The following is a 14,380-nucleotide window of genomic DNA, read 5'->3' as shown; positions in this document are numbered from 1 at the left end:
GCAACACAAAAGAAGATTAAGTTTCAGCGGTTGCTTTCAACTTGTAACATGTATATCTCATGGATATTGTCAACATAGAGTAATATAATAAGTGCAATAAGCAAGTATGTAGGAATCAATGCATAGTTCACACAAGTGTTTGCTTCTTGAGGTGGAGAGAAATAGGTGAACTGACTCAACATTGAAAGTAAAAGAATGGTCCTCCATAGAGGAAAAGCATAGATTGCTATATTTGTGCTAGAGATTTGATTTTGAAAACATAAAGAAAGCATAAAAATAAAGTTTTGAGAGGTGTATGTCGTTGTCAACGAATGGTAGCGGGTACTCTAACCCCCTTGCCAGACAAACCTTCAAAGAGCGGCTCCCATTTTATTTTATTTTGGGTGGCACTCCTTCCAACCTTTCTTTCACAAACCATGGCTAACCGAATCCTCGGGTGCCCGCCAACAATCTCATACCATGAAGGAGTGCCTTTTTATTTTAGTTTTATTATGATGACACTCCTCCCAACCTTTGCTTACACAAGCCATGGCTAACCGAATCCTTCGGGTGCCGTCCAACAATCACATACCATGGAGGAGTGTCTATTTTTGTTAATTAATTTGGGACTGGGAATCCCATTGCCAGCTCTTTTTGCAAAATTATTGGATAAGCGGATGAAGCCACTAGTCCATTGGTGAAAGTTGCCCAACAAGATTGAAAGATAAACACCACATACTTCCTCATGAGCTATAAAACATTGACACAAATCAGAGGTGATAAATTTTGAATTGTTTAAAGGTAGCACTCAAGCAATTTACTTTGGAATGGCGGAAAATACCATGTAGTATAGGTAGGTATGGTGGACACAAATGGCATAGTGGTTGGCTCAAGTATTTTGGATGCATGAGAAGTATTCCCTCTCGATACAAGGTTTAGGCTAGCAAGGCTTATTTGAAACAAACACAAGGATGAACCGGTGCAGCAAAACTCACATAAAAGACATATTGAAAACATTATAAGACTCTACACCGTCTTCCTTGTTGTTCAAACTCAATACTAGAAATTATCTAGACCTTAGAGAAACCAAATATGCAAACCAAATTTTAGCATGCTCTATGTATTTCTTCATTAATGGGTGCAAAGCATATGATGCAAGAGCTTAATCATGAGCACAACAATTGCCAAGTATTACATTACCCAAGACATTTATAGCAATTACTACATGTATCATTTTCCAATTCCAACCATATAACAATTTAACGAAGGAGAAACTTCGCCATGAATACTATGAGTAGAAACCAAGGACATACTTGTCCATATGCTACAGCGGAGCGTGTCTCTCTCCCACACAATGAATGCTAGGATCCATTTTATTCAAACAAAACAAAAAACAAAAACAAACCGACGCTCCAAGAAAAAGCACATAAGATGTGATGGAATAAAAATATAGTTTCAGGGGAGGAACCTGATAATGTTGTCGATGAAGAAGGGGATGCCTTGGGCATCCCCAAGCTTAGACGCTTGAGTCTTCTTGATATATGCAGGGGTGAACCACCGGGTGCATCCCCAAGCTTAGAGCTTTCACTCTCCTTGATCATGTTGCATCATACTCCTCTCTTGATCCTTGAAAACTTCCTCCACACCAAACTCGAAACAACTCATTAGAGGGTTAGTGCACATTATAAATTGACATATTCAGAGGTGACACAATCATTCTTAACACTTCTGGACATTGCATAATGCTACTGGACATTAATGGATCAAAGAAATTCATCCAACATAGCGAAAGAGGCAATGCGAAATAAAAGGCAGAATCTGTCAAAACAGAACAGTTCGTATTGACGAATTTTAAAATGGCACCAGACTTGCTCAAATGAAAATGCTCAAATTGAATGAAAGTTGCGTACATATCTGAGGATCATGCACGTAAATTGGCTTAATTTTCTGAGTTACCTACAGGGAGGTGGACCCAGATTCGTGACAGCAAAGAAATCTGGAACTGTGCAGTAATCCAAATCTAGTACTTACTTTTCTATCAACGGCTTAACTTGGCACAACAAAACACAAAACTAAGATAAGGAGAGGTTGCTACAGTAGTAAACAACTTCCAAGACACAAAATAAAAACAAAGTACTGTAGGTAAAAACATGGGTTGTCTCCCATAAGCGCTTTTCTTTAACGCCTTTCGGCTAGGCGCGAAAGTGTGTATCAAGTATTATCGAAGGGTGGTACTTCTACAGCGGGGTGTGGGGTTTTCTCAACTAGGCATAGTATATTGGATACATAAGTTTCAGCATCTCCTTTTTCATTAGTCTTAGGCGTGCTATTCTCATCAAACAAATTTTCAGGAACTAGCCAAGCATAGTTATTTTCTAGTGCATCATTCATAGCCAGGAGCTTACATGGTATTGGTGCTTTGATCTCCCCTCTATCATCAATATTATTAGTGAATATTATTCTATCCATATCCATCTTTTCAAGGAGACTAACAAAATTAGTAGGAGAACCAAGCATATTGAATTTAGCAAACACCTTTCTAGCTTCTCTTGCTAAACCACCAAATTCTCTAAGAAGGGTTTCTAATACAAAATCTTTCTTTTCCCCTTCTTCCATATCGCCAAGTGTGAAGAACATGTGTTGGATTATAGGATTAAGATTAACAAATTTAGTTTCCAACAAGCGAACTAAATGTGCAGCAGCAATTTCATAAGTAGGCGCAAGGTCTACCAAGTGTCTATCTTCAAAATTTTCAATAGTACTAACATGATTGAAAAATTCTTCTATATTATTTCTCCCAACTATAGACCCACGTCCTACCGGTATGTCTTTTGTGGTAAAATTAAAAGGAAACATGATGAAATAAGTAAAGTAAATGCAAGTAACTAATTTTTTTTGTGTTTTTGATATAGCAAACAAGATAGCAAATAAAGTAAAACTAGCAACTAATTTTTTTGTATTTTGATTTAGTGCAGCAAACAAAGTAGTAAATAAAACTAAGCAAGACAAAAACAAAGTAAAGAGATTGAGAAGTGGAGACTCCCCTTGCGGCGTGTCTTGATCTCACCGGCAACGGCGCCAGAAAATATGCTTGATGGCGTGTATTTCACACGTTCGTTGGGCAACCCCAAGAGGAAGGTATGATGCGCACAGCGGCAAGTTTTCCCTCAGAAAGAAACCAAGGTTTATCGAACCAGGAGGAGCCAAGAAGCACGTTGAAGGTTGATGGCGGCGGGATGTAGTGCGGCGCAACACCACAGATTCCGGCGCCAACGTGGAACCTGCACAACACAACCAAAGTACTTTGCCCCAACGAAACGAGTGAGGTTGTCAATCTCACCGGCTTGATGTAACAAAGGATTAACCGTATTGTGTGGAAGATGATTGTTTGCAGAAAACGAGTAGAACAAGTATTGCAAGTAGATTGTATTTCGATAAAGAGAATTGGACCGGGGTCCATAGTTCACTAGAGGTGTCTCTCCCATAAGACGAACGGCATGTTGGGTGAACAAATTATAGTTGGGCAATTGACAAATAAAGAGAGCATGACCATGCACATACATATCATGATGAGTATAGTGAGATTTAATTGGGCATTACGACAAAGTACATAGACCGCCATCCAACTGCATCTATGCCTAAAAAGTCCACCTTCAGAGTTATCATCCGAACCCCTCCGGTATTAAGTTGCAAAGCAACGGACAATTGCATTAAGTATGGTGCGTAATGTAATCAACAACTACATCCTTAGACATAGCATCAATGTTTTATCCCTAGTGGCAACGAGCACAACACAACCTTAGAACTTTCTGTCACTGTCCCAGGTGTTAATGCAGGCATGAACCCACTATCGAGCATAAATACTCCCTCTTGGAGTTACAAGCATCTACTTGGCCAAAGCATCTACTAGTAACGGAAAGCATGCAAGATCATAAACAACACATAAGCATAGCTTTGATAATCAACATAACAAGTATTCTCTATTCATCGGATCCCAACAAACGCAACATATAGAATTACAGATAGATGATCTTGATCATGTTAGGCAGCTCACAAGATCCGACAATGATAGCACAATGGGGAGAAGACAACCATCTAGCTACTGCTATGGACCCATAGTCCAGGGGTAGACTACTCACACATCACACCGGAGGCGACCATGGCGGCGTAGAGTCCTCCGGGAGATGATTCCCCTCTCCGGCGGGGTGCCGGAGAGCGATCTCCTGGATCCCCGAGATGGGATCGGCGGCGGCGGCGTCTGCGGAAGGTTTTCCGTATCGTGGTTCTCGGTGCGGGGTTTTCGTCACGGAGACTTTTTATAGGCGAAAGGGCAGGTCAAGAGGCGGCACGGGGGCCCCACACCACGGGGTCGCGCGGCCAAGGGGGGGCCGCGCCGCCCTATAGTGTGGCCCCTCCGTGGCCCCTCTTCGTCTCTCCTTCGGACTTACGGAAGCTTCGTGAGAAAATAGGCCCCCGGGCTTTGACTTCGTCCAATTCCGAGAATATTTCCTTACTAGGATTTCCGAAACCAAAAACAACGAGAAAACAACAATCGGCACTTCGGCATCTTGTTAATAGGTTAGTTCCAGAAAATGCACGAATATGACATAAAGTGTGCATAAAACATGTAGATAACATCAATAATGTGGCATGGAACATAAGAAATTATCGATACGTCGGAGACGTATCAGGCCACGAGGTGGCCAGACACTATGGCGGCACGGCCTGGGCCTTGGCCGCGCCGGCCTGCTATGTGGGGCCCTCGTGTGGCCCCCTGACCTGCCCTTCCGCCTACTTAAAGTCTCCGTCATGAAAACCCTACCACGTTCGACGAAACCAGAGAAAACCTTCCAGAGCCGCCGCCATCGCGAAGCCAAGATCTGGGGGACAGGAGTCTCTGTTCCGGCACGCCGCCGGGACGGGGAAGTGCCCCCGGAAGGCTCCTCCATCGACACCACCGCCATCTCCATCAACGCCATCTGTCTCCCATGAGGAGGGAGTAGTTCTCCATCGAGGCTCGGGGCTGTACCGGTAGCTATGTGGTTCATCTCTCTCCTATGTGCTTCAATGCAATAATCTCATGAGCTGCCTTACATGATTGAGATTGATATGATGATGCTTGTAATCTAGATGTCATTATGCTAGTCAAGTGGGTTTTACTTATGTGATCTCCGGAGACTCCTTGTCCCACGTGTGTAAAGGTGACAGGTGTGTGCACCGTGTGGGTCTCTTAGGCTATATTTCACAGAATACTTATTCAGCTGTTATGAATGGCATAGTGAAGTGCTTATTTATATCTCTTTATGATTGCAATGTGTTTTGTATCACAATTTATCCGTGTGCTACTCTAGTGATGTTATTAAAGTAGTTTATTCCTCATGCACGGTGTAATGGTGACAGTGTGTGCATCGTGTAGTACTTGGCGTAGGCTATGATTGTGATCTCCTGTAGATTATGAAGTTAACTATTGCTATGATAGTATTGATGTGATCTATTCCTCCTTTCGTAGTGTGAAGGTGACAGTGTGCATGCCATGTTAGTATTTGGTTTGGTTATGTTGATCTGTCATGCACTCTAAGGTTACTTAAATATGAACATTGAATATTGTGGAGCTTGTCAACTCCGGCATTGAGGGTTCGTGTAATCCTACACAGTTAGTGGTGTTCATCATCCAACAAGAGGGTGTAGAGTCTAGCATCTATTTATTTATTACAGTTATGTGATCAATGTTGAGAGTGTCCACTAGTGAAAGTATGATCCCTAGGCCTTGTTCCTAAATATCGCTATCGTTGCTTGTTTACTCGTTTCTATCGCATCTTTACTTCCTGCAATATTACTACCATCAACTCGCACGTCGACAAGCACTTTTCTCGGTGCCGTTACTACTGCTCATATTCATTCATACCACTTGTATTTCACTACCTCTTCGCCGAACTAGTGCACCTATTAGGTGTGTTGGGGACACAAGAGACTTCTTGCTTTGTGGTTGCGGGGTTGCATGAGAGGGATATCTTTGACCTCTTCCTCCCTGAGTTCGATAAACCTTGGGTGATCCACTTAAGGGAAACTTGCTGCTGTTCTACAAACCTCTGCTCTTGGAGGCCCAACACTGTCTACAAGAATAGAAGCACCCGTAGACATCATTGATCACACATGTAAATTGGCAGATTTTTCTGAGTTACCTACAGAGAATCATACCCAAATTCGTGACAGCAAGAAATCTGTTTCTGCGCAGTAATCCAAATATAGTATTGACTTTACTATCAAAGACTTTACTTGGCACAACAATGCAATAAAATAAAGATAAGGAGAGGTTGCTACAGTAGTAACAACTTCCAAGACTCAAATATAAAACAAAATTGCTGTAGTAAAATAAAGACATGGGTTATCTCCCAAGAAGTGCTTTCTTTATAGCCATTAAGATGGGCTCAGCAGTTTTAATGATGCACTCGCAAGAAATAGTAGTTGAAACAAAAGAGAGCATCAAGAAGCAAATTCAAAACAAATTTAAGCATAACCCACTTCCTATGGAAAGGAATCTTGTAAATAAACAAGTCATGTAGGCATAATGCAACAAGCATAGGAAAACTAGACAAGCGCAACTTCAAGATTTTCAGCATATAGAGAGGTGTTTTAGTAACATGAAAACTTCTACAATCATATTTTCCTCTCTCATAAAGATTTTCAGTAGCATCATGAACAAACTCAACAATATAACTATCAAATGAAACATTCTTATCATGAGCTATATGCATAAAATCATTACTCTCCACATAAGCATAATCAACTTTATTGGTTGTAGTGGGAGCAAATTCAACAAAGTAGCTATCATTATTATTCTCATCAAGTGTAGGAGGCATAGTATAATCATAATAAAATTTACTCTCCATAGTAGGCGGCACCAAAAGACCACTATCATTATAATCATCATAAATAGGAGGCATATCATAATCAACATAAACTTTCTCCTCAATACCCGGAGGGCTAAAGAGATCATTTTCATCAAAACCGACCTCCCCAAGCTTAGAATTTTCTATATCATTATCAACAATGGTGTTCAAAGCGTTCATACTAATATTACTACTAGCATGCAAATAAGGTTCCATAGGTTTTTTAATTTTCGCATTAAACCATTCATGTCTTGACTCGGGAAATAGTTTAAAAAGCTCACGAGATGTTTTCCATTATGCCTTACTAGTGTTTAACAAGAAACAAAAAGATGCAATTGCGGGATCTAAAGGAAATATCTTCGAACACTCACACAATGGCGCCGAAAAGTACTTAGTTACTCGGGACCGGAGTATGAGTGCCTTTTACCTTTCCACCCCGACAACGGCGCCGGAAAAGTGCTTGATGTCTACGGGTGCTTCTATTCTTGTAGACGAGTGTTGGGCCTCCAAGAGCGAGAGGTTTGTAGAACAGCGGCAAGTTTCCCTTAAGTGGATCACCCAAGGTTTATCGAACTCGGGGAGGAAGAGGTCAAAGATATCCCTCTCAAGCAACCACCGCAATCACGATACAAGAAGTCTCTTGTGTCCCCAACACACCTAATACACTTGTCGGATGTATAGGTGCACTAGTTCGGCGAAGAGATAGTGAAATACAAGTAGTATGGATGTATATGAGTGGTAATAGCAATCTGAATAAAATATGGCAGCGAGTAAACATGCAACGAACGATAAATAAACGGAGTTTTAGTGTTTGGAAACAAGGCCTAGGGATCATACTTTCACTAGTGGACACTCTCAACATTGCAATCATAAAGGAATATAAATATAAGCACTTCACTATGCTATTCTGAATTACTCTCTGGCAAGATAACGAACACTAATTCATCATGTAGGCAAACCTTAAAGATGTATTCCCAAGTACTAATGAACACCCCACACTGTCACTTTGAGCATTCATAGGAGGTACTAACACACCAAAATTTCATAGAGACATCCAACTCAAATCATAACTCAGTGAATAAGTATTCTGTGAAATATAGCCTAAGAGACCCACACGGTGCACACACTGTCACCTTTACACACGTGGGACAAGGAGTCTCCGGAGATCACATTAGTAAAATCCACTTGAATAGCATAACAACATCTAGATTACAAACTCATCATATGGATCTCAATCATGTAAGGCAGCTCATGAGATCATTGTATTGAAGTATATAGGAGAGAGATTAACCACATAGCTACCGGTACAGCCCTTAGCCTCGAAGGAGAACTACTCCCTCCTCATGGGAGACAGCAGCGTTGATGAAGATGGCTGTGGTGTCGATGGAGATGCCTTCCGGGGGCACTTCCCCGTCCCGGTGGCGTGCCGGAACAGAGACTTCTGTCCCCAGATCTTGGCTTCGCGATGGCGGCGGCTCTGGAAGGTTTCTCGTACCGTGGCTTTTTCGTATCGAAGATTTAGGTCAGGGAGCTTCTTATAGGCGAAGAGGCGGAGTCGGAAGGGCTGCGGTGGCCCCACACAGTAGGGGGGCGTGCCTGGCTCCTTGGCCGCGCCGCCTCCACGTGTGGGCCCCCCAGGGCTCCCCTCTGGTGGCTCTCGGGTGTTCTGGAAGCTTCGTGGAATTCTAAGATGCTGGGCGTTGATTTCGTCCGATTCCGAGAATATTTCCTTACTAGGATTTCTGAAACCAAAAACAGCAGAAAACAGCAACTGGCCCTTCGGCATCTCATCAATAGGTTAGTTCCGGAAAACGCATAATAATGACATAAAGTGTGAACAAAACATGTAGGTATTGTCATAAAACTAGCATGGAACATAAGAAATTATAGATACGTTTGAAACGTATCAGAGCCCTCCGGGAGATGATTCCCCTCTCCGGCAGGGTGCCGGAGGTGATCTCCAGAATCCCCCGAGATGGGATTGGCGGCGGCGTCTCTGGAACTTTTCTCGTATCGTGGCTCCCGGTAATAGGGTTTTCGCGACGGAGAGTTTAAGTAGGCGGAAGGGCAGTGTCGGGGGCTTCACGAGGGGCCCACACACTAGGGCGGCGCGGCCCCCTCCTTGGCCGCGCCGCCTTAGCGTGTCGCCACCTCGTGGCCCCACTTCGTATCCTCTTCGGTCTTCTGGAAGCTCCGTGGAAAAATAAGACCACGGGCGTTAATTTCGTCCAATTCCGAGAATATTTCCTGTGTAGGATTTCTCAAACCAAAAACAACACAAAACAGAGAGCCGGCGCTTCGGCATCTCGTTAATAGGTTAGTGCCGGAAAATGCATATAAATGATGTAAAGTGTGTATAAAACATGTGAGTGTTGTCATAAAAGTAGCATGGAACATAAGAAATTATAGATACGTTTGAGACGTATCACTCTCGGAATTGTTTTTCAGGTGTGAGCGTATCATTTTGCCTCTCTCATCGCTTTCGTCTCCTCTCCATTCCCCTGTTCAAACCACGGAGCGACACCACCGACGCAGAGGGAGAAGCAGGGGACGGGGCGAGGCGTCGTTGTCGTCGGTGGGGAGGCAGGAGTTGCTGCTGTTGGAAGAGGGACACGTCGCCGGCGTCGCGGGAGGGAGGCGTCGCCGGCGTCGCAGGAGGGAGGTTTCGCTGGCATCGCGGGATGGAGGACTCGGCGGCGTCGCAGGAGGGAGGTGTCACCGGCGAAGAAGGAGGGATGGGTTCGCCGCGTCGGAGGAGTGAGGCGTCTCCGGCGTTGGAGGCAGTCAGGATATCGACGGGGGAAGGTGAGAAGGCTATGTATCTGCTGGTTTTGGCTCTGTATTTTGCTAGTTGCGGACCAAATCTCGGTGTCAATTCGTCGAATCCCTAGGTACTCAGCCTTGAATATCTTGTCTATATGATGGTGCTGGTCGATTATGCTTGTTTTTCGAGCATTAAGGTTGGTTCATGGAGAGATCTGGTAGGTTGTGGTATGTTCGTGTGCGTTCTTCAGGATGAGATTTGTGTTTGCCTTGTTTGTTCATGTCCTTCACTTGCTATTTGAAACTTGGAAGGATTAGGGGAGAAAGTAGTTTGAGTTTCTGTAGTTGTCCTCTTGTGTGGGTTCGTTGTCAAATTGGTGCGAATTTCGTGGAGCTCTGGCTGGTAGTGTTTATAATTTTTCAGAAGTGAAATTGTTTGGCTGTATTGCATGCCTTTAAAGTACAATAGTTGGTCCTGTTTTTAAGTTGCATAATGATTGGGTTAACAGAGTTTCAAACTGCCTCGCTAGTCATGTTTAATCGTGTAGTTGTCTTGAGTAATTGAAAGTAAAATCAGTGGTTAGAACAAATAGTTTTAAACTGCTTGGATGCGTGTATCCAAAATTTAATTTGCAAGGTACTACCCTCTGGTCATGTTTAATCGACGCGAGGTAAGCACGCCCCTAGTCTACTTTCTCTAGCCACTGGCATGAATTTAATCTTACCAGAGGTGGTAGGTTTTGGCAAATAATAATGTTTTTTTTGTTTTGACACACTTGATGATGAGCTCTGCTGTTGTTGTGCTGCCATTTTCAGCATGTGAAGGCATGCTTGAGTCATTTTATTTTTCTTATGAATTCAGGGATGACTTACGCTACAATATCCACTTCAGTTGCACATGCTTTTTTGGTTTGCTGTTGAAGCATAGTGGGATGCCATTAGATGTTTACAGTTTACTACTTCTGCAATAATAATTTATTTTTTGTATTGAGAAAGATGGTTGTAGGTGCCGCTGTAGTTGTTTCTTCATGTTTTATTTGCCTCATAGAATGTTAATGGTTTTTGTAATGATTGATTTTAGTTGTTTTTTGCTTTTTGTTTTGATGTTATGTTTCTGGTACCAAACTATTGCATGAATTCATGTGTATTTTCAGAGCATTTTAGTAAATTTTCTTAATATTTTTTTTCATCCTATTTGATTCTTGATAGTGATCATGGATACTGAAGTCCAAATGGATTATTCATTTGATGGGTATTATATCAATGATGGCCATCAGAATGTTGCAGAAAGTGAAGTCAATCGTTATGAATATGTGAGTGATGATGATTTGTCGCAGAAAATTATAATGCTGGTATGATCCTTTGATTTTTTTTTTTGCTTTTTGCTGCTGTTGAAACTGAATTTGTTACTTTTCTCTTATTTGTTGTATTTTGGATCTTCAATATTTATATATGAGCATTGTCTTTTACTTTGTATAGATTATCAATAGTGTTCAAAAGAAAGAGAGACGTAATAGTGCTAAGAAGCAGAAGAGAAAGGTTAGTATTGTTCTTTTTCTGTGATTTTCTCGTTTTGTATTAATTTTCACGTGTTTTCTTTTGTTTCAAGGCGTTTTGTATTAATTTTGACGTGTTTTCTTTTGTTTTCTTTATTTTGGTAGAGGTATAATATTGCAAGATCTGAAGTTAATTGCAGTGAAGCAGATAATGAGTTGAAAGCTTATAGCAGATGCAGTATCTCGTTCTTAAACAAAGTGTTAACAGCAGTTCGATCTAATAGCAACTATGTGCATCTTGTCAAGTGGATGGGTTTTGCCGAGGTTCTGAATATGGATGATTGTTGCGTGCCAAGGGCATTTGTTCAGTGGGTTGCAGACAATGTTTCTTGTTGTGATGATGCTATTCAACTTGGCTCCAAATCAATCAAGTTGTCACCTGAAGCAGTTGTTGATACCTTTGGAACTCCTTCTGGTGAAATCCCTGTTGATAGTGGCGAAGAATTAGGAAAAGCTGCTTTTCTTGCTCTTTTTGGCCTTATTGATATTCCTTCAATCAAATTCTTTGGGAAAAAATTCTGTCTAAGGAGGTTCTCCCTGATGATGTCTTTTGCCGTTGTTTCATGGCGGTTTGTTTAGGAACTCTCTTCTGTCCAAACTCAAACACAAAGATTAGTACCAAGTACATGGGTGCTCTAGTAGTTGTTCATAGAATAAAAGATCGTAACTGGTCCAAGTTCATTCATGAGTGGATGATGATTTACATCAGGAAGTACCAGAATGAGCCACTTAATGCAAAACGCTTGAATCGAACTCTTGGTGGATGTATTTATCTTTTAGCGGTATGATTATACTTCTCTAATTTACTTTTTTAGTTTGCTATGAGCCACTTACACTACAAGAAAAGTTCTGATAGACAACGTCCCAAAATCGTCCGTTAAGGGCCATTTTTCTTCGCCTATGGGCCTAACCCGACGAGATGGGTTCTGTTGTCGAAACTGCGTCAGGCAAAGTCCTAGGACGTTTTTTTCGGTCCGTCGCGTTTGGGCGCCCTTCCGCCACGGAAAATCGGACCGTTGCAGAAGTGTTTCCGGGAGCCCGTTGAATGCCGACGTCATGCAAGCCGACACGTGGCGGACGCCGTTAAGCGGCAGTTAACGGCGTTAACCGGCTGAAACCCCGTGGTAGATGGTAGGCCCACACGAGGCCTGCCACGTCTTAAGCGGGCCGGCCCATTAAGTTTGCAGGCCGGGCCAGCTGACTTAGTTTGACCGGTCAACTATATAGCTGGGCTGGTCCATTAGTTACGTGGGCCGGGCCTAACCTTTAAGGTTGACTGGTCAAAACTTAAATGGGCCGGCCCACTAAGCATGTTGGCCAGGCCGAATGCACTCGTTTGACCAGTCAATAGGAAAAAGGGCCGGCCCACAAGACATGTGGGTCCCACTTTCCTGTTATCGGGCCGACCCATTTAACAAGTGGGGTCCACCTTAAAGCAAGTGGGCCGACCCAAGAAGTTAGTGGGCCGGCCCAATTAGCATGTGGGTTCCACTTTCCTGCTATCGGGCCGGCCCATTTAGTACGTGGGGTCCACAATAGATCAAATGGGTTGGCCCAACAAGCTAGTGGGCCAGGCCAAAAACATAGGTTGGTCCCATTCCTGTTAAAGGGCCGGCTCATTTAGTATGTGGGGTCCACCATATAGCAAGTGGGCCGGCCCAACAAGATAGTAGGCCGGGCCAAAAACACTGGTGGGTCCCACTTTTTTGTTAAAAGGCCGGCCCATTTAGTATGTGGGGTCCACCATATAGCAAGTGGGCTGGCCCAACAAGATAGTGGGCCGGGCCAAAAACACAAGTGGGTCCCACATTCCTGCTAAAGGGTCGGCCCATTTAGTATGTGGGGTCCACCATATAGCAAGTGGGCTGGCCCAACAAGATAGTGGGCCGGCCCAATAAGCAGGTGGGGCCCACTATTGTGTAACCGGGCCGGCCCAGTTAGTAAGTGGGGTCCACGATAACGCAAGTGGGCTGGCCCAACAGGTTGGCGGGCCGACCCAATATTAAATTTGGGGCCCACTATCCTGTTAACGGGTCGGCCCAGTTAGTAAGTGGGGTCCACCATAAAAGCAATTGGGCTAGCCCAACAAGTTAGTGGGCCGGCCCAATTAGTATGTGGGGTCCACGGTAAATCAGGTGGGCTGGCCCAACGAGTTAGCGGGCCAGCCCAATAAGCTTGTGGAGCCCACTTTTCTGTTACAGGGCCGACCCAATAGTGGGTGGGGTCCACCTTAAAGCAAGTGGGCCGGCCCAATTAGAGGGTGGGGTCCACCATAAATCAAGTGGACTGGCCCAATAAGTAAGTGGGCCAGCCCGTTTAGTTGGTGTTTATATGCCGCCATAATAGGCGCTTTAGGATTTTGCGGGCCGGCACATATGTGATTTCACTTAATTGGGCCGTTTAAGGGATGGGAATTTGTGATTTAGATACTGAGGATATTTACGAAGCACATGATTTCTGTCGGATAGCGTCACTTACCACAAGCACCATAGAAAAAATGCGCGAAAGAACTATAAAAACTAACTAAATATTACATCAGCTGCAAGGCTTTGAAAAAATATTACAGAACCCAGAGAAATTAAATGGTAATTAAACCTAGCAATACAATGAAGCGATTCGGCAATCTTTTAAGTTGTCCATGCAGCACCTATATCTGAAACAAAGACATTACAAGTTAAGACAACAACAATGGAAAGGCAAAGACACTACAATATTGTTTGCCAAAGAATTTGGAACTCATCATTTCATCGTTATAACAAGATCATTATAATGCGCACAATAAGAAAACAAATAGTGCATGCCGCATACCAACAGCCAATATTCAGAGCACGTTAGAATGAAACAGCAGACTTACTACTGTCGAGTCCCATGCAAACCAACATGTTCAGGGAGTACAAAATTGGCATGAACAACATAGTAGCAGGCTATAAATTTTGTAACAACGATTGAGCAAGATGAAGTTATGATGGCTACATCTACAGAGTAGGGAATGTAAACCAAAAATAGAAGTTACGATGGCAAAAGCTAAAGAGGAGGGAATGTGAACCAACAAGTGCCAAGTGCAATTACTTCAAATTGACCGTGAACTAAATAATACTCCTGAACTTATAGTGAAGGGGATGCAAATCAAGATGTTTCGGGATATGTAATGAGCAACACATAAATGATAGTTAATGCTGGAGCTTAGGATGG

This window comes from Lolium rigidum, chromosome 7 (assembly GCF_022539505.1).
Source record: "Lolium rigidum isolate FL_2022 chromosome 7, APGP_CSIRO_Lrig_0.1, whole genome shotgun sequence".
NCBI classification, from domain to species: domain Eukaryota; kingdom Viridiplantae; phylum Streptophyta; class Magnoliopsida; order Poales; family Poaceae; genus Lolium; species Lolium rigidum.
The sequence above is the reverse complement of the archived record's forward strand: the minus strand, read 5'-3'. Positions refer to the sequence as shown.